Raw genomic sequence first — 25,274 nt, forward strand, 5'->3', positions numbered from 1 at the left:
TTTTGGATTGTTTGTTCTAGTTCTGTGAAAAATGTCATGGGTAATTTGATAGGGCTTGCACTGAATCTGTAGATTGCTTTGGGTGGTATGGCCATTTTTATAATATTAATTTCTCCAACCCAGCAGCATGGACTATCTCTCCATTTCTTTACATCTTCTTTAATTTCCTTGATTAATGTTGTATAGTTCTCGGCATATAGGTCCTTTACCTCCTTGGTCAGGTGTATTCCGAGGTATTTGATTTTTTGGGGTGCAATTTTAAAAAGTATTGTGTTTTTATATTCTTTTTCTAAAGTTTCATTGTTAGTATACAGGAATGCTACTGATTTCCAAATGTTAATCTTATATCGTGATACTTTGCTGAATTTATAGATCAGTTCAAGTAGTTTTTGGGTTGAGTCCTTATGGTTTTCTATATATAGTGTCATGTCATCTGCATACAGTGAAAGTTTTATCTCTTCTCTTCCAATTGGATGCCTTTTACTTCTTTTGTTTGTCTGATTGCTGTGGCTAGGACTTCCAATACTATGTTGAATAGCAGTGGTGAGAGTGGGTATCCTTGTCTTGTTCCAGATTTTAGTGGGAAGGCTTTCGGCTTTTCTCCATTGAGTATTATGTTTGCTGTGGGTTTGTCAAAAATGGCAATGATTATGTTAAGGAATGTTACCTCTATACACACTTTGGTGAGAGTTTTTAATCATAAATGGATTTTGGACTTTGTCAAATGCTTTCTCTGCATCTATTGATGTGATCATGTGGTTTTTGACTTTTCTTTTGTTAATGTGGTGTACGACATTGACTGATTTGTATATGTTGAACCATCCTTGTGCACCTGGGGTGAATCCCACCTGGTTGTGGTGCATGACCTTTTTGGTGTGTTGTGGGATTCAGTTGGGTAGAATTGTGTTGATAATTTTTGTGTCTATGTACATCAAAGACATTGGCCGACAGTTTTCTTTTTTGGTGGTATCTTTGTCTGGTTTTGGAATGAGGGTGATGGTAGCTTCATAGAATATCGTTGGGAGTATTCCTTCTTCTTCAACCTTTTGAAGAAGTTTAAGGAGGATGAGAACCAGTTCCTCTTTGTATGTTTGGTAGAATTCTCCTATGAAGCCATCTGGTCCTGGACTTTTATTTGTAGGGAGTGTTTTTATGACATATTCAATTTCATATCTAGTGATCGGTCTAGCAAGGTGTCCATTTCTTCCAGATTGTCAAATTTGTTGGCATATAATTATTCATAGTATTCTCACATGGTTTTTTGTATTTCTGCAGTATCTGCTGTGATTTTTCCTTTACCCTTTCTAATTTTGTTTATTTGGGTTCTTTCCTCTTCTTAGTGAGTCTAGCCAGAGGTGTGTCAATTTTGTTTACCTTTTCAAAGAACCAGCTCTTGGTTTTATTTATTTTTTCTATTGTTTTTTAAATCTCTATTTTACTGATTTCCTCTTTGATGTTTATGATTTCCTTCATTCTATTGACTTTAGGGTTTTTTTGTTGTGGTTCTTCTTTTTCTAATTCATTTAGGTGGTGGGTTAAGTTGTCAATTTGAGATTTTTCGTCTTTTTTGAGGAAGGCCTGTATTGCTAGGAATTTCCCTATGAGCACTGCATTTGCGGCATCCCATAGATTTTGAGAGGTTGTCTCTTCATTATCATTTTTCTCAAGGTATTTTTTAAATTTCCTTCTTGAGTTCCTCATTGATCCATGGGTTTCTTAGTAGCATGTTGTTTAGTCTCCATGTAGAAGTTTTTTTCTCATTTCTTTTCCTTTGGTTGATTTCTAGTTTCATGACATTGTGGTCAGAGAAGATACTTGAAATAAATTCTATACTTTTAAATTTGTTGAGGTTAGCTCTTCAATATGTGATCAATTCTTGAGAATGTTCCATGTGCACTTGATAAGAATGTGTATTCTGGCTTTTTTGGATGTAATGTCCTGAAAATGTCAATGAAGTCTAACTTTCTATAGTTTCCTTTAGGATCTCCATTGCTTTATTGATTTTCTGCCTAGAGGATCTGTCCATTGATGTGAGTTGAGTGTTAATGTCTTCTACTATGATTGTATTCCCATCAATTTCTCCTTTTATGTATGTTAATATTTGTTATATTTATGTGGGTGCGCCTATATTTGGGGCATATATGTTGATGATTGCAATATCCTCTTCTTGAATGGATCCTTTAACCCTTAAATAGTGTCCTTCTTTGTCTTTCTTTATGGCCTTTGTTTTAAAGTCTATTTTTTCTGCTTTGAGTATTGCAACTCCTGCTTTCCTGTTTTGTCCATTGGCATGAAATATTCCCCTCCCCCCATTTTCAATCTATATGTGACTCAAAAATGTATTAAAGACCTAAATATAAGACAAAACACCATCAAATTTCTGGAAGAGAACATAGGCAAAACATTTTCTGACATCAACCTTACAAATGTTTTCTCAGGTCAGCCTCCTAAGGCAACAGAAATAAAAGCAAAAATACACCAGTGGGGCCTAATCAAGCTGACAAGCTTTTGCATAGCAAAAGAAACCAAAAAGAAAACAAAAAGACAACTTACAGAATGGGAGAAAATGGTTTCAAATGATGCAACTCACAAGGGCTTAATCTCTAGAATATATAAGCAACTTATTTAACTCAACAGCAAAAAAGCCAACAACTCAATTGAAAAATGGGCAAAAGACCTGAATAGACATTTTTCCAAGGAAGATGTACAGATGGCCAACAAGCACATGAAAAAATGTTCAACATCACCGATTATTAGAGAAATGCAAATCAAAGCTACCACAAGGTACCACCTCAAACCAGTCAGAATGGCCATCGTTAATCAGTCCACATGTAACAAAAGCTGGAGGGGGTGTGAAGAAAAGGGACCCCTCCTGCACTGTTGGTGGGAATGTAAGCTGATACAGCCACTATGGAGCTCAGTATGCAGGTACATTAGAAAACTATAGTTAGAGCTACCATATGACCCAGCAATCCCACTCTTGGGCATACATCCGGACAACACTTTCCTTAAAAAAGACACATGCACCCGCATGTTCATTGCAGCTCTATTCACAATAGCCAAGAAATGGAAACAACACAAATGTCAGATGTGGTATATATACACAATGCAATACTAGTCAGCCATAAAAAAAGAATGACATAATGTCATTTGCAGCAACATGGATGGAACTAGAGATTCTTATCCTGAGTGAAGTAATTCATAAGGAGAAAGACAAATACCATATGATATCATTTATATCTGGAGTCTAATATATGGCACAAATGAACCTTTCCACAGAAAGAAAATCATGGACTTGGAGAATAGACTTGTATTTGCCTGGGGGGAGAGGGAGGAAGTGGAAGGTTTTGGGAGCTTGGAGTTAATGGATGCAAACTATTGGAATGGACTAACAATGAGATCCTGCTGTGTAGCACTGAGAACTATGTCTAGATACTTATAAGACAGCACGATGATGGGAAAAAAATTATGTGTACATGTATGTGCAACTGGGTCCTCATGCTGTATAGTGGGGAAAAAAAAGTGTGTTGGGGGAAATTACAATAAAAAATAAATTTAAAAAAAGTTGTGATCATGAGCAGAGGAGAGTGTCATTATGACCAAAACATTAAACTACCTTACTTCAACCCAAGATTTGGGATGCTTTATAGCAGAACCCCCACCAGGTCAGTTATACTCAGGATGTATCCCTACAGACGCTGATCCTTTCCAACTTTCTGTTGCTCTCAAAACATTACTACTAGACTTAAGTTAAATAGAGTTTTTTTTCCAATTATGTAAACTTTGTATATCTGAACTATCCAGTATGGTGGTTACTAGCCACATTTGCCAACTGAGCATTGAAATGGGGCTAGTATGACTAAGGGGCTCAATTTTAAATTTTCCTTAATTTTAAATAGTTTACATTTGAATTTAAGAAAATCATATGTGGCTAGTAGCTCTCATGTTGTAGAACATATCTCCATACCTTGTTAGATAATGTAAAAACAGAATTCATACTAACAGGATAATAGCTGATCTATGATGTTCTCCTTTGGAATGGCTGTATTTTAAGGTACTATGTTAGGGTAACATTGTAAATACCATCCCTAATAATTCTATAATGATAAAAAAAGGGGGGAAGTACTTTGACAATGTGACACAGCAGGAACTTTCTGGGATATAGGTTTTACATGATGGCCAGAAAATTCCATTAAATAGGCAACAGTCCCTTAAGCTTGCATGTTAGACTGACCTTGACAGTATAGGTTGACTTGTTGAGTCTTACTGTGTTGAATAGTCAGAGCTCTTACATCAGTAGTATATGAGATCAACATACTTATATTACCATTTGTTTTTCAAACTAAAACTGCATTAATCATCATCATACTATTTTTTTAAGTGCATGTGCTCTGAGATACTTAGTTTGGGGATGTTAGGGAATACTAATCTTGAGACAGGTGGGCTTAGGGAGAAAGAGTCCTAGTACACCAGGTGGTCATATAAACAAGTTTCTTTTTGATATTTCAACATTCTTCCCCCATTCCCTTCACCACCAAAACTGAAAATTGCTGAGGGCAGGGATACATCACAACTCTCCTTATCAGACTCAGAGGTACTGAAGTGTAGGAGCATATGACATTGAAACTAATTCTTTCCAATGCTTTTTGGAACGATATCTTTGAAATTCAACTCATATATTTAATATGGATTGGAGTGTTAACTCCTGCTATTCCTCAGTATGAACACCCTCCAGTTATACTGTTTAATGCTGTACCTAGCAAATATACTTTGCACCTTGTACAACTTTTCCTTCCCTCTTCCAGTCCCTCTGAGTCTCAGAATCAATTTTCTTACTTTAAAATGAGGTGGGTAGTGCCTACATCATTGTGGTCATGTAAGGATTTATATTTTATATGAAAAAAGAGACAACACATCTGGCACATAATAAATATACAACAAATGTTTAAACACTAGAGTTTTTCTTCTTCCTCTTGTCTTCTTTCCTCTAAACCTCTACCATAATTTTTCCATTTATATTATATTGCATTCTAAGGGATCTTTTTGCATCTTTATGTTTCACATAACTTCACCTAGCATGTAATTTCTTTGAGGACAGCGCCTAGCCCACAGTAGATTTTCAATTATCTATTGATTACACCATGTGACCTTGGACAGTCTCTTCCCTCAATGTTAATTTTTTCTTTGTAATATTGCATAGATCTGTCATAGGTCAAAAAAGAACGAAAGAGTTGAGGTATTTAGATTAAATGTGGGGTAATAGTTGTTATTTTTATGAGCAATTGTAAGTGGAAGAAGAAACATTTAATTCTGTCTTGCTCTAAAGAGTATAAATAGGACTATTGGGAAAGTTATAATGATAAGGGCTTTAAATCACTTCAATTTGATTTCCATATATTATGTAGTAGAAGGATCACGAGAAAAGGAATGAAAACACCTAGGTTCTTGTCTTAGCTTTGCAACTATACAGCTGTGCAACCTCAGACAAGTCATTTTGGTATTCAGAGTCTCAGTTTCCAATGTTAAAAAAATGAGGTTACTGTGCCTAACTAAAAGTCCTCAAAAGTTTGAACCTGAACATTCTAAGATTTTAACTTACGTAGGAGAGAAAATGGTCCTCCCTTTAAAAGTCATACTTAAGAGTTTTCTAAGATACACATATAAGGCAATTGAATTTCTAAAAATTAAGATTGTGGACTAAATTGAATTTGAATTAAGTTATATTTCTAGAAAAATGGTAGTATACCCTGATTTATTTTTCCTATAATAAATATTTAATATATAGCTTATTGGTTCATATAAAGTAACCTATCCACTGCTTTGATTCTTGAATAATATATTAAACAATACCTAAGGCAAAGATCTGGAAGAATACTGAAGGTCATGTAACTATATGCTCTAAAAGTTTTGTTCTTAGAGTGGAGGTCTTTATAAAACTCTTAAGAGTAAATGGATAGCAATTTTTTCTGATAAGAAACAAAGATAACAGAAATAAAAAACTGCTTCTGAGAAGTTTAGTTATACAGAGGGAAAAAAGATTAAAATGAATGTGGCTTATTACAAGTCTGATATACCAGATTTAAATTGCTACACATTGTGAAAAGGAAAAAGCACTTTCAAATTTCAGTTTCTTAATGCACATGAGTGTAGTTCCTAGAATGTCAATAGCCCAAAGCTACCAAACTATTGAACAAGACATTAAAATTTCATGATATAGTTTCTTTAGCAGTAGTTATAATGTGGTAACCTATCCTTCAAGAAAATACAACCACACTTTTAAGAAGTGTTTACAAGACCTTAAATTGTTAAGCCTAATTTTCATATTGTATCAGGGGTCAGAGTAATTCAGAGTGCCCTCATCATTCAGGAAAACTACCTTCCAGACAAAACACAAGCATGAGAATATCACTAAAATAAATGTGGCAATATGTAAGTTTCTATTTCCAAATTAGCTCATTTCATGGTAGCTTTATCTTTATACAGGCATATATGTATTTTTTCTATCTCAGACAGTTCTATGCAATACCATCAAGAGCGAATAATCATGAAAGGAAGATAATGTCCAAGGTCACACAGTTTAATCAATAGATATTGACAATCTACTACAGACTGGGCTCGGTGGAAGGTACAAAGCAATTAGAAGATATGATTCTTGCCTTTAAGGAACTTATAATGTGAATAGTGAAGCAGCCCTAAAACAATTAAAGCAAAACAAATGATAAAAGGAAGCATGTGAGCAAGGATCTAAATTGTGTAATACAGGCCAAACGCTGTAAGATTTTTGAGAAGGAGCACTGAATTACTCAAAGAAAGCTCCATGGAAGAGAATGGTGCTAAGATATACTCTTAAAGATGGGTAGAGTACAAAGAAGGATTTTACTGGAAGTCCTGAAAGTGATAATACATAATTTCTGTCCATATTTTCTAGGGCAAAACTCAGTTGCTGGGTCACACGGAACTGCAAGGGAGGCTGGGAAATGTAGCCTACCTGTATGACCAGGAGGAAGAAAAAAATGTTTTGCCATGGGTGTAAATCACAGAGGATGACCGCTCACTTGTTATTCTATTTCAATCAGATAGGATATTCTGAGTAACTTCTTTAGGCTTCCATTTTCAAATATGACTACACAGGTCAAATATACTTAACAAAGCTGCCTTCAGTTCTATAGCTTTTCAGAGACCTTATTCAGAATCAAACCAAACAAAAACCACGTGTTGATTCTATTTATTTGAGGTAGTATTTTCTGTATTTATTTACTAAGATTTATAAGGCATTAGTGAGGAAGGTAATTTATGTTCTGTTTGAAGATAAAGAAATAGATGTGGTAAGTAATACAGTTAGCACGTAGATTCAATATCAGGTGTGTTTAACTCAAAGTTTTTGTACTTTTGTATCTGCTGTGAATACCACTTTATTTATTTATTTTGTCTTTTTAGGGCCGAACCAATGGCATATGGAGGTTCCCAGGCTAGGGGTTGAATTGGAGCTGTAGCAACTGGCCTGTACCACAGCCATAGCAACGCGGGATCCAAGCTGTATCTGTGACCTACACCATAGCTCACAGCCACACCAGATCCTTAACCTACTGAGCAAGGTCAGGGATCGAACCCGCATCCTCATGGATGCTACTCAAGTTTGTTAACCAATGAACCATGATGGGGACTCCCAAATGCCACTTCAAATGTCATTTTTTAAATATATGAGAGTTATTTATTAGAGGTTTTAATCAAATTTTGGCTAAGAGGAATTTATGGTTGAGTCTCAGTTCTGTCTCTTAATAGCTCTTTTGTGGCCTGATGCAAATGAAAACTTTGGGAGCCAAATTTCGAAGATGGTAGGCAGTGGAGCCACCAAATGGCAGAAACCTGAGTTTGTGAATTACCATTTGAAGGGGAAGGGCTCAATAATCAGAAATATCTGTTATGAACAAAAATAAATAAACAAATAAACTTTGATTTATTTGAACCATTAAGGAAGAAAAAAAGTTGGGTTGAATTTGGGTGGTTGAGAAGAAGATGTCTGACCCATCTAGATGAGGCAAATGACATTAGAAAAGACATGAAAAGAGGAATAAGTGAAATGTTTTAAGGAAGACAGTGAGTCTGGCTTTTTACCTTTTGGAAAAAGAGGAGAACTTAATGAAAAGACATTGAGTTACACTGTCTGTAGTGAAGGCCTTTCCTTGCTAGTCTTTAGTAGAGCCTTGTGTAAATTTTGGTTGTTGATATGAAAAAATCTGCTAGAAAGTAAAATTGGGATCATAAAAAGAAGTAACTTTTAGAATCAACAAAGGCACTGTGCAAACCATTTAGTTGGCAACTTTAAAAGTGTGCATATAAAATAGAACTTTATCCCCTATTCCACTAGTCAAAAAGTACCCCACTAGTTAGAACTGTCTAATACATTTCACAAGGAAATGACAAATCTATTTGTATAGTGAAGGGTAATAATAGCCAATGTTCATGGAATGCGTACTCTGTGCTGAGTTTTATTCTAAGTTTTGCTGCATATAGATTATCTCATTTAATGCTCACAATCCTATGAAGCAAATACTATTATTATATGATAGATATTGTTTGGAGCTGCTTTTTCTTCAGTGACAAGAAACATTTCCTAGTTGTAATTTGGACTTGCTTTAATATAATTTCTACCAGTTTCAGACCTGCCACATTCAAATGAAGCCACGCTGTAGGGAGGGTGCAAAGGGGTCTTTTGTTCTTCCTTTTTCTCTTGTAAAAGGCATAAAATTCATAAGTGAGCATACTCTTCACTAAACAAATGCTCTATTTTCCTTGGGTGGTAGTTTGGGCTTTAAATTGATGAAAGATATTACATGTAAAGTATCTTAATATCAGTGAGGGGTACTTGAGGACTTTTTCATTGTTATGATTCTCTATATATCCCTAAGCATTAAATCAATAATATATGTTATATATAATATATATATAAAAGCTGAGCCACAGTCTTATTAAGAATAATTTATTTCACCCATAATTTTCTTGAGAGGGAGAACAATATAACCGAGGGGTTTTCAGAAAATTCATTTGATGTGTGGAGCTATCTTAATTTAAGCCTGAGCAATGCCTCCATGGGAGATTGTATGTACAATTTTAGAAGCCAGCGAAGAGTATACTATAGGACAAAATAAGATCTGTAGTACATTATTTTCTTGTTGGAAGGCAACAGGTCCATCTTTGAATACACTTTAAGATTCAATTACAACTAGGATAAATTGTTAGTTTGATAATACAGAAATAGAAAACACATTCAATATTTAAGAATGCCATTTTTCTACAAATACAATTGTCTAGGTGTTTCTACACAGTAAATGTGAAGGCAACTGTGCAAATACTCTTTCACATATTTTGCTTACATGATGCCAACCTGCTGTAAATGTCTAATGACTACTTTCTTTTTACCTAGAGGTTTGCTGTTAACTAGACAAACTACAAATATAACTTTAAAACTGTAAAGGAGCCAGAGTAATCTGTGTATTAATCGATGTCCATTCTGTACTAACAAACTGCCAACTTTTTGATGACTTTATTGAAAAGGCAGCATGCTGAAGCTACAGGAAACGTCTCTCCATAATTTCTTTTATAATATTCATGAAAAGACTTCTGGTATCCAAATGTTAATAATGGATATTTCAAGGTGGTAGGATTTAGAGTGAGTTTGGGCTACTTATTTGTACTTTTCTGTGTTCTTTGAATTTTTCATGATGTGAATATATCATTTCTACAAAATCAATAAAGTCTTTATTCTTTAAAAACAATGCCCATGAAACCATCGGAAAAGATAGAATCCTTGGCAGTTACTTCAAGGAGTAATTAAAAGTAAAGCTACACCATATTCTGGTAGAATTTTTTGTAATATTCCATACTGGTGTCATTAAGAAGCTTCCTATATTGATAAGAATTTCATAAAAGAGGAAATATAAATGAACAAACATGTAACAAGATTCAAATTCACCAGTATAGAAGGCGTACAAATAGTTATAATGAAATATCAGCTTACATGCATTTGTCTTACAAAAATGAATTTAGAGTAGAATCTAGAGAGATAAGCAACATAATCAGTTTTATGAAGAATAGGTGTTTGTGTACACATACACACGTATACAATGAGAGGACTTTCATTTCCAAACTGGCTGACATTTTCATTCTACAGATCTTTAAAATATCTGACTAATAAATGTTTTCTAGTTTAATGACTAGTTCATTTCATTGCATTTTTCACTCTCTCTAGATATTGCACTGACTTCTATTATTAAAACTCTGACTTCAGTTTCAATTTTTAATGAAGGCTGAATTAAGGAATGTGGAGCTTAGGATATTTAACTCTACTCTTCTAAGCTTCTGTTGCTGTGCTCATCTATTTTTACATTTAGTGCTTTTCTCTACCCCAGCAACCTCATCTGGAACATGGCTTGAAATCTGTTTATCAATTTCAACTGGAAGATGAAAGGGAAGAAATGAGCTTGAGGCCAGCTTAGCATATGCTAGCACTTCTTTATTTAATTTTATTTTTAATAGTTATTTCTCCAATATAATTTTTTTCTACTGTACAGCATGGTGACCCAGTTACACATACATGTACACATTCTATTTTCACACATTATCATGCTCCATCATAAGTGACTAGACATAGTGCCCAGTGATACACAACAGGATCTCATTGCTAATCCATTCTAAAAGCAATAGTTTCCATCTATTAAACCCAAGCTCCCCAACCACCCAACTCCCTCCCCCTCCCCCTTGGCAACCACAAGTCTATTCGCCAAGTCCATGATTTTCTTTCTGTGGAAGGGTTCATTTGTGCCATATATTAGACTCCAGATACAAGTGATATCATATGGTATTTGTCTTTCTCCTTATGAATTACTTCACTCAGGATGAGAGTCTCTAGTTCCATCCATGTTGCTGCAAATGGCATCATGTCATTCTTTTTTATGGCTGAGTAGTATTCCATTGTGTATATATACACCACATCTTCCTAATCTAATCATCGGTCATTGAACATATGGGTTGTTTCCATGTCTTGGCTATTGTGAATAGAACTGCAATGAACATGCGGGTGCATGTGTCTTTTTTAAGGAAAGTTTTGTCCGGATGTATGCCCTAGAGTGGGGTTGCTGGGTCATATGGTAGTTCTAGGTATAGTTTTCTAATGTACCTGCATACTGAGCTTCCTAGTGGCTGTATCAGCTTACATTCCCACCAAGAGTACAGGAGGGTTGCCTTTTCTCCACACCCCCTCCAGCATTTGTTATTTGTGGAGTTATTAATGATGGCCATTCTGACTAGTGTGAGGTGGTAGCTAGTGGTAGCTTTGATTTGCATTTTTCTAATAATGAGGGATGTTGAGCAATTTTTCATGTGCTTGTTGGCCATCTGTATATCTTCCTTGGAAAAATGTCTATTCAGGTCTTTTGCCCATTTTTCCATTGAGTTGTTGGCTTTTTTGTTGTTGAGTTGAATAAGTTGCTTGTATATTCTAGAGATTAAGCCCTTGTCAATTTCATCATTTGAAACTTCTACATTCAAGTAGAACACTCTGATAATTTATTAAAAATGCCCGAGATGTCTTGGCTATAAAGGCAATACTTACAAAATCAAGCTACAAAATAATCAAACAAAAACAAAGGCATAGCCACATGTAAAAGAATGAAGCTGGACCCCTTTCTTACAGCATATAAAAGAGTTAGCTTAAAATGGATCAATAACCCAAATGTAAGAACTAAAACTATAAAGCTTTTAGAAGAAAGTATAGATGTAAGTCCATGCAACCTTGGGTTAGGCAAAGTCTTCTTAAGTACAACACAAAAATCACAATTGAATTTTGTTGCTAGTTTGAATAAAATGATTGGTCATTTGTTTAAAAAAATCAACAAAAGAAAAAAATTAAAACTAGATAAAATGTATTTCCTCAAAAATAAAAAAAACTTTGTGATTTAAAGGACACCACTGAGAAAGTGAAAAGAGAACCTATAGAATAGGAGAAAATATGTGTATAAGGAGTTCCCGGTGTGGTGCAGCAGAAATGAATCTGACTAGGAACCATGAGGTTGCATGTTCGATCCCTAGCCTTGCTCAGTGAGTTAAGGATCCAGCATTGCTGTGAGCTGCTCAGACGTGGCTCAGATTCTGCAATTCTGTGGCTGTATCATAGGCCAGCAGCTGTAGCTCTGATTAGATCCCTAGCCTGGGAACTTCCACATGCAGTGGGTGTGGCCCTAAAAAGAAAAAAAAAAAAAAAAAAAAAGGAGAGAAAAGAAAATCTCTGTATATTATGTATCTGATAAGAGACTTGTGTCCAAAATATATAAACAACCAATTTTAAAATGGGCAAAGAATGTTTTAAATCGATGTTTTTGAATAGATGTTTATCTAAAGAAGACTTATCAACAGGCAAATGAAAAGATACTCAGCACAATTACCATTAGGGAAACATCATTCAAAACCACAATGAGAGTTACCACTGTGGCACAGCAGAAACACATCCGACTAGGAACCACGAGGATGAGGGTTCGATCCCTGGTCTCACTCAGCAGGTTAAGGATCTGGCATTGTTGCAAGCTGTGATGCAGGTCGCAGATGCAGCTCAGATCTGATGTTGCTGTGGCTGTGGTGTAAGCCTGCAGCTGTAGCTCTGATTAGACCCCTAGCCTGGGAACCTCCATGTGCTGCAAGTGTAGCCCCCCCCAAAAAAACCCCACAATGAGATACCACTTCACACCAGCTAGAATAGAACAAGTATTGGCAATGATGGGGAGAAACTGGAACTCACACTTTGCTGGTGGGAATATAAAATGGTGTGGCTACTGTGAAAAACAGTTTGGCAGTGAGAGAGCTCAGACAAAGGACACAGTATTTTTCTCTGCTTTTTGAATAAGGGACTCCACATTTACATTTTGCACCAGGCACTGAAGATTAGGTAGGTGACCCTAAACATAGTTCCTAAAAAGTAGTAGCATTGAAAAAAAGTGTGTAGCTTTGGAGTTCCTGCTTTGGCACAGTGGATTAGGAATCTGACTGCAGCAGCTTGGGTCTCTGCAGAGGTGTGGGTTTGATCCCCAGTGCAGTGGGTTAAAAGATCTGGCATTGCCACAGCTGTGGCTTGGATTCAATCCCTGGCCTGGAAACTTCCATATGCCATGGGTGTGGCCATAAAAATTTGCTTAGAATGTGTAGCCTTTATAAACATATATTAATATTAGGTAAATACGTTTTAAAAATTATTAAAAGAACTAAAAGCACAAATAGAAATGGAGTATAGATAAAAACTGGTAGAGTTGTCAGGGCGCAGGGAAGTAAAAGGATGAGAGAAATAGGTGAGGGAGATTAAGAAGTATAAAATTCAAGTTACAAAATAAATGAGTCACAGTACCATTTTGAAATGTATAGCAGTATCAATTCACTGAGTTGTGTACCAGGAACTCGGTGTTGTAGGTGAATTAGGATTCAAAAACAAAGAAACAAAACTCATAGAAAAAGAGATCAGAGGTAGGGATATGGGGAAGAGGAAATCAGATGAAGGTGGTCAAAGGGTCAAACTTCCAGTTATAAGATAAGGAATTTCTAGGGATATAATGTTCAACATGATAAATATAATTTAAACTGATGTATAGTATCTATTAAACTTGTTAAGAGTATATCCTAAGAGTTTTTCCGATTAAGAAAAATTATTATTTTTTTCTTTCATTTGGTATCTATATGAGATGTAGCAATCATTTCATAATGTATGTAACTCAAATCATTATGCTGTACACCTTAAATTTACACAATGCTGTATGTTAATTATATCTCAATAAAACTGGAAGAAAAAAAGCACTAAATATAATTCTTATTTGATCCAAGCTATCATTTTTTAAAGATATAATAATGCTAGTAAGAATGGTATAATGACCATAATTACAGAAACATAAATATATATGGAAAAAGATTGACATGAAACCCACAAAATGACAGTAGTTGCATGTACAAAGTTGGCTTAATTGCACTAAATTATTTTCTTTATTTTAAGAACAGTATTGCCATAACTGAATATTTTTTACCCCTCAAAATTCCTATGTTGAAACCTAATACCAATGTGTTGGTAGTGCAAAACGGGGCATTTGGGAGGTGTTTAGTTCTCAGGGTAGAACCCTTATGAATGGGATTAAGTGCTTTTATAAAAGAAATGAAACATAGTGGTGGTACCTATTTACATTCTCACCAACAGTGTAGGAGGGTTCCTTTTTCTCCATGCCCTCTCCAGCATTTGTTATTTGTTGACTTGTTAATAATGGCCATTCCCACAGGTGTGAGGTGGTACCTCATTGTAGTTTTGATTTGCATTTCTCTAATGGAAAACAGTATAGAGGTATCTCAGAAAACTAAATATGGAACTACTATATGATCTAGTAATCCCACTCCCAGGTATATATCTGTACCAAACTTTCCCTGAAAAAGATACATGCAGCACTATTCACAATAGCCAAGACACAGAAACAACCAGAATGTCCACTGACAGATGAATGGATTAAGAAGATGTGGTACATATACACAATTGAAAACTACACAGCCATAAAAAAAAAAAATAACAAAATAGGGAGTTCCCCTTGTGGTGCAGAAAAAAATGAATCTGACTAGTATCCATGAGGATGCGGGTTTGATCCCTGGCCTTGCTCCGTGAATCAGGGATCTGGCATTGCCATGAACTGTGGTACAGGTTGCAGACGCAGTGCAGATCCTGCATTGCTGTGGCATAGGCCATCAGCTGTAGCTCTGATCTGACCCCTAGTCTGGGAACTTCCATGTGCTACAGGTGCAACCGTAAAGAGCCAAAAAAAAAAAAAAAGCCATTTGCAGCAACATGGATGGGACTAGAGACTCTCATAGTAAGTGAAGCAAATCAGAAAGAGAAAGAAAAATACCATATGACATCACATATCTGGAATCTAATAGATGGCACAAATTAACATATCTACAGAAAAGAAACAAACTCAATGACATGGAGAATAGACTTTTGGTTGGGGGGAAGGGGAGAGAGTGGGATGGACTGGGAGTTTGGGGTTAGTAGATGCAAACTATTGCATTCAGAGTGGATAAGCAAAGAAGTCCTGTTGTATAGCACAGGAAACTATATCTAGTCACATGCAGTGTAACATGATGGAGGATAAAGTGAAAAAAATAATGTATGTATGTGTATAGCTGGGACACTGCTGTGCAGCAGAAATTGACAGAACATTGTAAGTCAACTATAATAAAAAATTAAAAATTTTAAAAAACAGAGATGAAACTGAGTTCTCTTCTACCACATTAGGACATAGTGACAAGGGGCCATGAACAAGGAAGCAGGCTCTCATCTGACATGGACTCTGCTGGCACCTGGATCTTGGACTTCCCGGCCTTCAGGATTGTAAGAAATACATGTCTGTTGTTTATAAGCTATGCAAGCTATGGTATTCTGTTAAGCAGCCCTGAACAGACAAAGACATATGCAATATTGCTTGGTTCTGCTGAAAATAAAAATGTTCATTCTTTGTACTAGGATGCTTAAGAAAACGCTGAAACAAATATAGTAATTTTATGTGTAGTTTCACCTGGAAGCTAAGGACTGACTCAGATAAACTCTTTTCTGAGGGCCTATTTGCTACAATAAATTGTGTTTATACTTTTATTTAAAATTTTGATATTTTGTTCATCATGGAATTTTTGTATTAATGTTGATTTTTTACAGTACTGTATTAAAATATTCTTTATCTTGATATATGAGCTTTTTGGAAATCCCTTAAGTTTCATATCTGAGGTAAGTGCCTCAGTCACTTCTCTCTAGATCCCACAACGATATTCATAATCACAGTGTTAAGAAATTAAAGCAAATTAATGGCTTATCATTTGTTTAGGTTACTATGAACTACATTTTTAAACAATAATTTAATAGAGATTTACATTTTTAAGAGCACCCGTGTTTGTCCACATGAAGAGATCTAGAAATAAATATGGTCTGCTCACTTTTAGAGATACTTTAAGAAGTGGTAAAGTGAGAAAATATAAAGCATACCCCAAAATTGCCTCTTTAGGTCAGTGTAGGAAATTGGAAACTGTGATTTTATCCCCTATTCCATTCCAGGTAGCCTGAGATGAATATAAAATGCAACCAAAAGTGGAATGGCACTGAGAACATAACGCCATGCATTCATAAATTCACTTGTTTTCAATATAATACAAAGACTTATTCTACATTTATTTCCCAAAGCCAAACTGAAAAAGAGTTCTCTTTGCAGCATCTTTCGGGTTTTCTTCCAGAGGTTAAGCCATACTGAGAATTTAAAAGCCATCATTTGCTTACAGGCTTAAAAGTGGGGTTATACCTAAAAACATAATGGTAAAGAATCTGGACTTTGAAGTTGAATCTGAGTTCCAATTCCCACTCAAATAATTTCTGCCAGAATTAAATGAAACAATCCAAATAAAGCAGTTAATACAGTTTCTGGGCCATTCTTAGTTATAATATAGATGGATGATAGATGTAAATACAGATGTGGACATATAAAAATAAATATTCTTACACACGAAATTGTAAACATTCTTCTGCTTCTTGCATAAATTCACCAAAGGGTTCCTTTTAGAGGTTTACTGTTCATTTGAATCTAGTTAGAGCATCAGATGAGTTGCTGATAACACCTTTGGTGTCAAAGTGTGCTGAATATCCCATACAAGGAAATAAAGTTTATTCTGTATTCTATTCTATTACAAATTTAGAGATTACACATTTAAGAATTTTATTTTAAAGAAATATACTGTTTTATAAGCTCTTTAATACCAGAGGGTTGTTTAATGAATACATTTTAATACATTTATACCTCCTTTAGGTAATATATAAATTTCTAAATATAATATTAACATATTTCTGTGCCTTCATATGAAGAGACTAGCAGTAAAGCAAATTACATCTCTAAACTTAGAAACGGAGGTTGTATTTTTTTCTTCTAAATGCCAAATTAGTTAACTAGCCTAATCTCACGGTAGGAGGTTTTATTCGTGTGTACAATTAATTATTTTATGACACTTGTTTCAATTTTGTAGAATTATTCCCTTTAATGACTTCTTTCATGACTAGCCTTTTCCCTCAGGACTACAGATAAAATAATTCTGATCTCTCTCTCTCTCTCTCTCTCTATATATATATATATATATATACACACATACACACACTAGATTCAAATTTGTAGACAGTTGTTAATCCAAAGCAAGGCCCTATTTACAGGAGACGCACTAAACATCATATATAACTTTCCCAAAAGCCATTATTTCCTTTTAGAAACTTTAATTTCAACCAGTAAAATTAGTTCTGGGTGACAGATAGTAAATACAGAAAATGGAAGAAGTTGCCCTTAAAAATTGATGTTGAAAATATTTTCATAGATAAGAGGAGAAGGATACTTCTAAAAGTTTCACATGTTGGAGTTCCCGTCGTGGCGCAGTGGTTAACGAATCCGACTAGGAACCATGAGGTTGCGGGTTCGGTCCCTGCCCTTGCTCAGTGGGTTAACGATCCGGCGTTGCCGTGAGCTGTGGTGTAGGTTGCAGACGCGGCTCGGATCCCGCGTTGCTGTGGCTCTGGCGTAGGCCGGTGGCTACAGCTCCGATTGGACCCCTAGCCTGGGAACCTCCATAGGCCGCAGGATTGGCCCAAGAAATAGCAACAACAACAACAACAACAACAAAAAAAAAAAAAGACAAAAGACAAGAAAAAATAATAATAATAATAAAAAAAAAAAAGTTTCACATGTTAAGATTAACATATTTTCCCACTGGTGAACACAGAAAGGTTCTGAGATGTTGGGATGCAGGATATCAGGATAGTTCATTTTTAATGTTGAATTATGTCTTTGTAAAGGTGCTCTGAAAAGAATTATGCTGTCTGATTAAAATACTTTCAACTGCTTTAATAAAGAGTTATAATTCTGAAAACATTTTAAAATGTGCTAATGACTAGTCTTAAACATATCTGTGACTTAAAGTCTTACTCCCAGAATAACACTGTCATGGTAATCTATTACTGTCTGGTAGCAACAATAAAGATATATTTGCAGCTGAGGGTTTTTTATTTTTTTTAAATCATTGAAAAAAATCTTTTAGCATTGACTCTGTAAAACTAAGGACTCAAAGTAACAGTAAATGGCATATGAACTAAATGAATAAAGCATAAAGCCCAGTAAAGCATGTTTTTTTGGTTGTCACTGGAGGAAAAAATGCTAGGACAGAATTACCTTGGAGAGGTTTCTCAGACTTTGCACATTCTATTGGTTTGGGATGTTGTCTATTGGCACAAACAGAAAACTCACTGACAGAAGTTTTGCTTAAAAGAAAATAGTCATTTGATGTTTTTATATAGCAAGTATAGTAACCCTTTGTCTGGCCTACATGTTGAAACTATTTCCTTAGTTTGCTATTTCTTTTAACTCTGCATATATTTTGCACATATTTTATCTGTGAGAAAAATATATAACTTCATGTCCTCAAATATTTGATCATTTCCTTTAAAGTTTTTGAGCTTCACACCATGCTTAGAAATGCTTTCTTGAGTCCAACATTAAAACAGTCACTGGGAACTATATGTGGTCACATATGATGGATCATGATAATGTGAGAAAAATGAATGTGTATATGTATGTGTGACTGGGTCAGCTTGCTGTACTGTAGAAAACTGACAGAACACTGTAAACCAGCTCTAATGAAAAAAAATAAAAATCATTAAAAAAAAAACAGTTCCCTATATTTTCCACTTAGAGTGTTTATTTATACCTTAAAAGGCTTACTCTACTGAAATTATTATTTCACAATAAAGTGGTGGTTCTAACTGATGTATTATAGTTCTACATAGCTAATTATATTTGCAATATATATTAAACAATCTATCCTTTCCTTGCTGATTTGAAATGCTACTTTTATCACATGTTATAAGAACTAACATTGTTTCTGGTCTTTCTCTTCTATCCCATTGATTTTTCTGTCTATTCCTCTTCTAAGACCAAACTACTTTAAATATTGCACCTTACATTATGCTTAGATAACTGCTACAACATGCCCCATGGCTTCATTAATCTAATTAAATAGCTAATATCATACATTATTTTCTTTCAGGTAAAATTTAGAATTAATTTATTTCCTTTTGAAAAAAAATCCCACTAAGTGTGTGAATTGCATTGCATTTAAATTTATGAGTCAAAACTGGGGGAAACTGATATTTTGCAATATCAAATCTTACCATTCAAAAATCAGTTTTGCCATGAAATGTCAGACATAGAAAGACAAATACTATAGGATCATGATCTCATTTTTATGTAAAATTTAAAAAGAAATTGAAAATCCTCCTAACTCATATAAAAAGAGATCAGATTTGCAGAGTTACTGGAGGCAGAGGTTGGGAAGAAGGGGAATGAGAGGAAGGTGGTCAAAAAGTACAAATTTCTAATTAATTATAAGATAAACAGTAGTTTCCATTGTGGCACAGCAGAAACAAATCTGACTACGGACCATGAGGTTGCGGGTTCAATCCCTGGTCCTGCTCAGTGGGTTAAAGATCTGGCATTGCCATGAGCTGTGGTATAGGTCACAGACACAGCTTGGATCCTGCATTGCTATAGCTGTGGCATAGGTTGGCAGCTGCATCTCTGATTCAACACATAGCCTGGGAACTTCCATATACTTCCATATGCTGCGGGTATGCGCCCCCCCCCAAAAAAAAAACAAGATAAAGAGGTACTAGGGATGTAATGTACAACATGAAAATTATAGTTAATATAGTTAATATAGTTAACTTCTGTATAATATATAAGAACATTTTAAAGAGAGTAGATCCTAAGAGTTCTCATCACAAGGAGATTTTTAAAATTTTTTTATTGTATCTAAATGAGATGACAAATGTTAAATAGTCAAACCATTATGCTATATACTTAAACTTATACAGTGATGTATGTCCATTATTTATCATTAAAACTGGGAAGCAAAGGGAACCATTAACAAAATGAAAAGAAAACCCATGGAATGGGAAAACAAAAAAGTCTTTGCAAATGAAACAGCCATCAAGGAATTAATCTCCAAAACATACAAACATGTCACACAGCTTTATATCAAAAAAAAAAGCAACTCAATTAAAACATGGTCAAAAAATCTAAATAGCCATTTTTCCAAAGAAGACAGAAAGTTGGCCAAAAGGCATATGAAAAGATGCTCAACATGACTAATTATTAGATAAATGAAAACCAATACTACAATGAGGTATCACCTCACCCCAGTCAGAATAGCCATCATAAAGAAGTCTACAAATAATAAACACTGGAGAGGGTGCAGAGTAAAGGGAACCCTCCAACAGTGTAAACTGGTACAACTACTGTTAAAATTGGTACAACTATTGTTAAAAACAGTATGGGGGTTCTTCAAATAACTAAAAATAGTACTACATATGATCCAGCAATCCTAGTCCTGGTCATATATTCATATAAAACCATAATTCTAAAAGATACATGCACCCACATGTTCATTGCAGACTATTCACAATAGCCAAGACATGGAAACAACCTAAGTGTTCATCAAGAGATGAATGGATTAAGAAGATTTTGTACATATATAAAATGGAGTATTACCCAGCCACAAAAAGAGTGAAATAAAGTAACAACATGGATGGATCTAGAAATTATCATACTAAGTGAATTAAGTCAGAGAAAGACAAATATCATATGACATCGCTAATATCTGGGATCTAATGTAAATAATATAATAGAACTTATAAAACAGAAACAGACTCAAGATTTCAAAACCAAACTTACATTTACCAAAGGGGAAATGGGGGAGGTAAATTAGGGGTGTGCGATTGACATACACACACTACTAAATATGAAATAGATAGGTAAAAAGGACCTATTATATAGCACAGAAAAATTTACTCAATATTGTGTAATAACCTACATGGGAGAATAATCTGAAAAAGAAAGGATATATGTATATGTATAACTGATTTATTTTGCTGTACACCTGAAATTAATACAGCTTTGTAAGTCAAATATATTATGGTTAAATTTTTTTAAATTTCTTAAAAACTGGTAAAAAATAGTTTTGTGATCTGTATGTGCCTAGTAGTCCTAAGTTTGTTTTTGGTCAATTTTCCTTGAAAAGATCTAGTGTTCATAGTTTTATTAGGCTGGCTATCTGAATTGGAAATTTTTATATCTGTTTCTATGCTCTGAAAGAGTTAAAATAGCAGGAATTTTCTTTTCCCTGAAAGTTTAATACAAATTCATTGCAAAATCAGTGGTTCTATTGTCTTTTAGGTGGCATAACATTTACAATTTTCTTCTTGTTTTTAATTGATTCAAATTTTATGCTTTACCTCTTATTGAGTGGCTTTTTTAACTTACAATTTATTGTTTACAATTTCGCTTAATCTAGATTTGCAAGTTTCTTGATATAAATTTTTACATGGAGTTCCCGTCGTGGCACAGCGGTTAACAAATCCGACTAGGAACCATGAGGTTGCGGGTTCGGTCCCTGCCCTTGCTCAGTGGGTTAACGATCTGGCGTTGCCATGAGCTGTGGTGTAGGTTGCAAACGCGGCTCAGATCCCGCGTTGCTGTGGCTCTGGTGTAGGCTGGTGGCTACATCTCTGATTAGACCCCTAGCCTGGGAACCTCCATATGCCGCGGGAGCGGCCCAAGAAATAGCAAAAAGACCAAATAAATAAATAAATAAATAAATTTTTACATAATAGCTTCTTGATATTTAATTTAATTTTCTTATTATTACAGTATAGTGGATTTACAGTGTTGTGCCAATTTCTGCTGTACAGCATAGTGAATCAGTCATACATACACATGCATTTTTTTCTCATACTGTCATCCATCATGTTCTATCTCAAGAGATCAGTATAGTTTCCTGTGTTACATAGTAAGACCTGTTGCTTACCAATTCTAAATATGATAATTTTCAGTTACCAACCCCAAACTCCACATCCATCCCACTTCTTCCCTCTCTGCTGTCTGGCAACCACAAGTCTGTTCTCCATGTCCATGAGTCTATATCTGTTTTGTAGGTAGGATCATTTGTACCATATGCTATATTCCACACATAAGTGATATATCACATGGTATTTGTCTTTCTCTTTCTCACTTACTTCACTTAGTGTAAGAATCTCTAGTTCCATCCATGTTGCTGAAAACAGCATTATTTTTTTCCTTTTTATGGCTGAGTAGTATTCCATTGTATATATGAACCACATTTTCCTAATCCATTCATCTGCTGAAGGACATTTAGGCTGCTTAAATATCTTGGCTATTGTGAATGGTGCTGCTATGAACATAGGGGTGCATGTATCTTTTTGAATAAATGTTTTGTCTGCATACATGCCCAGGAGTGGGATTGCTAGATCATTTGGTAGTTCTATATTTAGTTTTCTGAGGAACTTCCATACCGTTTTCAACAGTGGTTGTACGAATTTACATTCCCACCAGCAGTAAAGGAGGGTTCCCTTTTCTCCACAGTTTCTCAATTTTTAAATTCTCCATAGTCCTTATCTCATTTCCAGTTTTGCCCAAGTATGTAGTTTTATTTTCATTTTTTTCAAGGTTATAATAGCTGTGATGAGTGAATTTATTTTTATGGAAACAATTACTGATTTTGATTTTATTTAACAGTTCTATGGGAGTGTTTCTAATTATTATTCATCTTGTGTTTCTAATTATTTTTCATCTTAACTTTTCTACTTTTGTTGGATAATTTTGATTTTCTTTTTCTAGCTTCTTGGTTCAACTTCTTGGTTCGTTAAAATTTAAAATGGCTTTTGTACTAAAATAGAGTGATTAAAAGTATGTGTTTTACTTAGCACACAGTTTTAAATACTTTTTACATGTAAAAATGCTTTTCAATTTGCACTAGTAATGGCAGATATAAGCAGATATATTCCAATGTAGAGAATTTACCGTGAAGTACCATGATTATTAATAATAATAAAAGCAATAATAAAGAACTTTACTGAGTGCTAAGTAGCTACAAGCATAAAATATTTCACTTAATACTCTCAATTACAAGTGAGAAGAGTTAAATTTATCATTCCTAACTTACATACAAAAAATCCTCATAATAAGTAAAGAAACTTGCTTGAGGTCACACACCTAATGAGTGGCAGAGTTAATAACCCAAGACTGTCTGACTTGAGGTCACAATTTTAACTACTACATTCTGCTATCGAGTGTAGGCCACTTAAATAATAACAGCAGGATGGGACAAAAAGAGAAGGAGGCAAATAGATGTTGGGAAGTTATTAGGTCACAGCATACACTATGTCTTTTTCCATCTGTTGTGTTCTAAATACAACCCTATGAAATGTGTTTCATAACCTCATTTTAATGTCAGTACAGTTTTTGAAATGTCCTAATAGCTTAGTGATATTAATCATAAACCAATTTTATCCCAATAAAGAGACTTTTTGAAATACTTGCACCTTGAACTTGTAAGAAGATGAAATTATATTAGGTACTTTGGTTATTGTACTATCAATGCACAAAAATGTTTCTTAGATAATCTGAATAAAGTTCAAATATATGAAGCTGGGGATGTGGAATTTTTGAAAAACCATTAGATTTTAAGTGCTTAAGTGAATGTGTATGCACTAAAGGAGAGAACACCATAAATTCCTCAGGAAAACTGGTTTTGAGCTAATGCAAAAGATTTAAAGAATCCAGGTGAAAATGATACAGACGAAATTAATCTAGAAAGGGAGAAGATATTAAAGAAAGTAGAATTAAGGCAGCCATTGGCATTCATCCCAATAGATTTTAAATAAATAAGAGGATAATAAGAACAAGGTGGCAAAATTAGGATTTTACAAAAAGGATCATCAAAGACTTAGCACACAAAAGTAATAAACTATATAAAAGTATGTATCAAGGACAAAAATAAGAGAAGAGTATCTTTAAGTAGCAGCAAAAATTTATAGTATACTGAGGAAAATCATATAGAGTACAAGATACACTGTACTCAGTTAATATCAACAGCCTTTAGACTGCATAGAGAACAAATATGAGTAAATCTATCCCTATGCTGTCCAATGTGATAACCAATATTCACATGGGGCCACTGAACATATGAACTGAAACTGATCTGAATTGTTATGTGCTAAAAGTGGAAGACACATTCATTTTGGAAACTTAGGGAGAGAAAAGACAAAATATCTAAATATTTGAGCAATGTTGAAATAATGTCTTGGATATATTTGGTTATTATATATTAATAAAATAATTGTTTGTATTTTTAAACCTAACTAATACATATAAAATTACATATATTTCTTGCATTATATTCTGTTTACACACCACTGTCTTAGACCAATACTACACACACACACACACACACACACACACACAGATGAACGAAAGAAAATCCCACAAAATAATTCACTTGATTGAGCCAGTATCCAGACTTTGCTTTTAATGAAAACCATTACAGGTGAACATTGTGGAGTTTGATAAGGCTCTCAAATTACACAAGTTGTCTTCCTGAATATCTCGAATTGATCAGATAATTATTAACTCTCCATTATATATGTCTACATAATAGAAAACAAGTTATTTGGGAAGAAATACAACAGAGCAGATGGTTTTCGCTGGTAAGACTCAATAAACAAATGGCATTCATCTAGTGACATGTTTATTAAAATTATGTTGTAGATATTAGCACATTCTGTTTAATTAAGTATATTTTAAAGGATTATCTTTAATGATTAAATATTTATTTAATTTAGAATAATTTTCCAAAGTCTTCACAATAATTATGCCCAAATGTAATATGGCCCATTTATTTGCAAAGGGCCTAGACATCTGCTAATTGTGTTGATAAAACAAAAAAAGCTAGGTTTCCTCTTTAGTTAGATCAGATTGTGATTAACTGAAACTTCTTTGGCTAGATTCTCAGATATATCATTCAGGGATCTTATTTCCTATGTTGCACTAAAGTGGATATTTGTTTATTTCCACAGCACCCATTATCGCCCTTCCCTCATTGTGTGGCAGTCATGCAGTTTGGGTGAGATTTACCCTTCTTAGAAGGGTTAGCCCTGAGAAGAACAATCCAATTAGCACAACCTCACCTACTCTGCATTACCAATTAAACTATGGATAGTCAATAATCCTGATTTAAAGGAACAAATATATGGTAGTCTCCTGACCACCACACTGGTTCAGATTGGTTCAGAAACAACCACAGGCCTTTTGTATAAAATTGTAGTGTACTGA

The sequence above is a fragment of the Sus scrofa genome, chromosome X (assembly GCF_000003025.6).
Source record: "Sus scrofa isolate TJ Tabasco breed Duroc chromosome X, Sscrofa11.1, whole genome shotgun sequence".
NCBI classification, from domain to species: Eukaryota; Metazoa; Chordata; class Mammalia; order Artiodactyla; family Suidae; genus Sus; species Sus scrofa.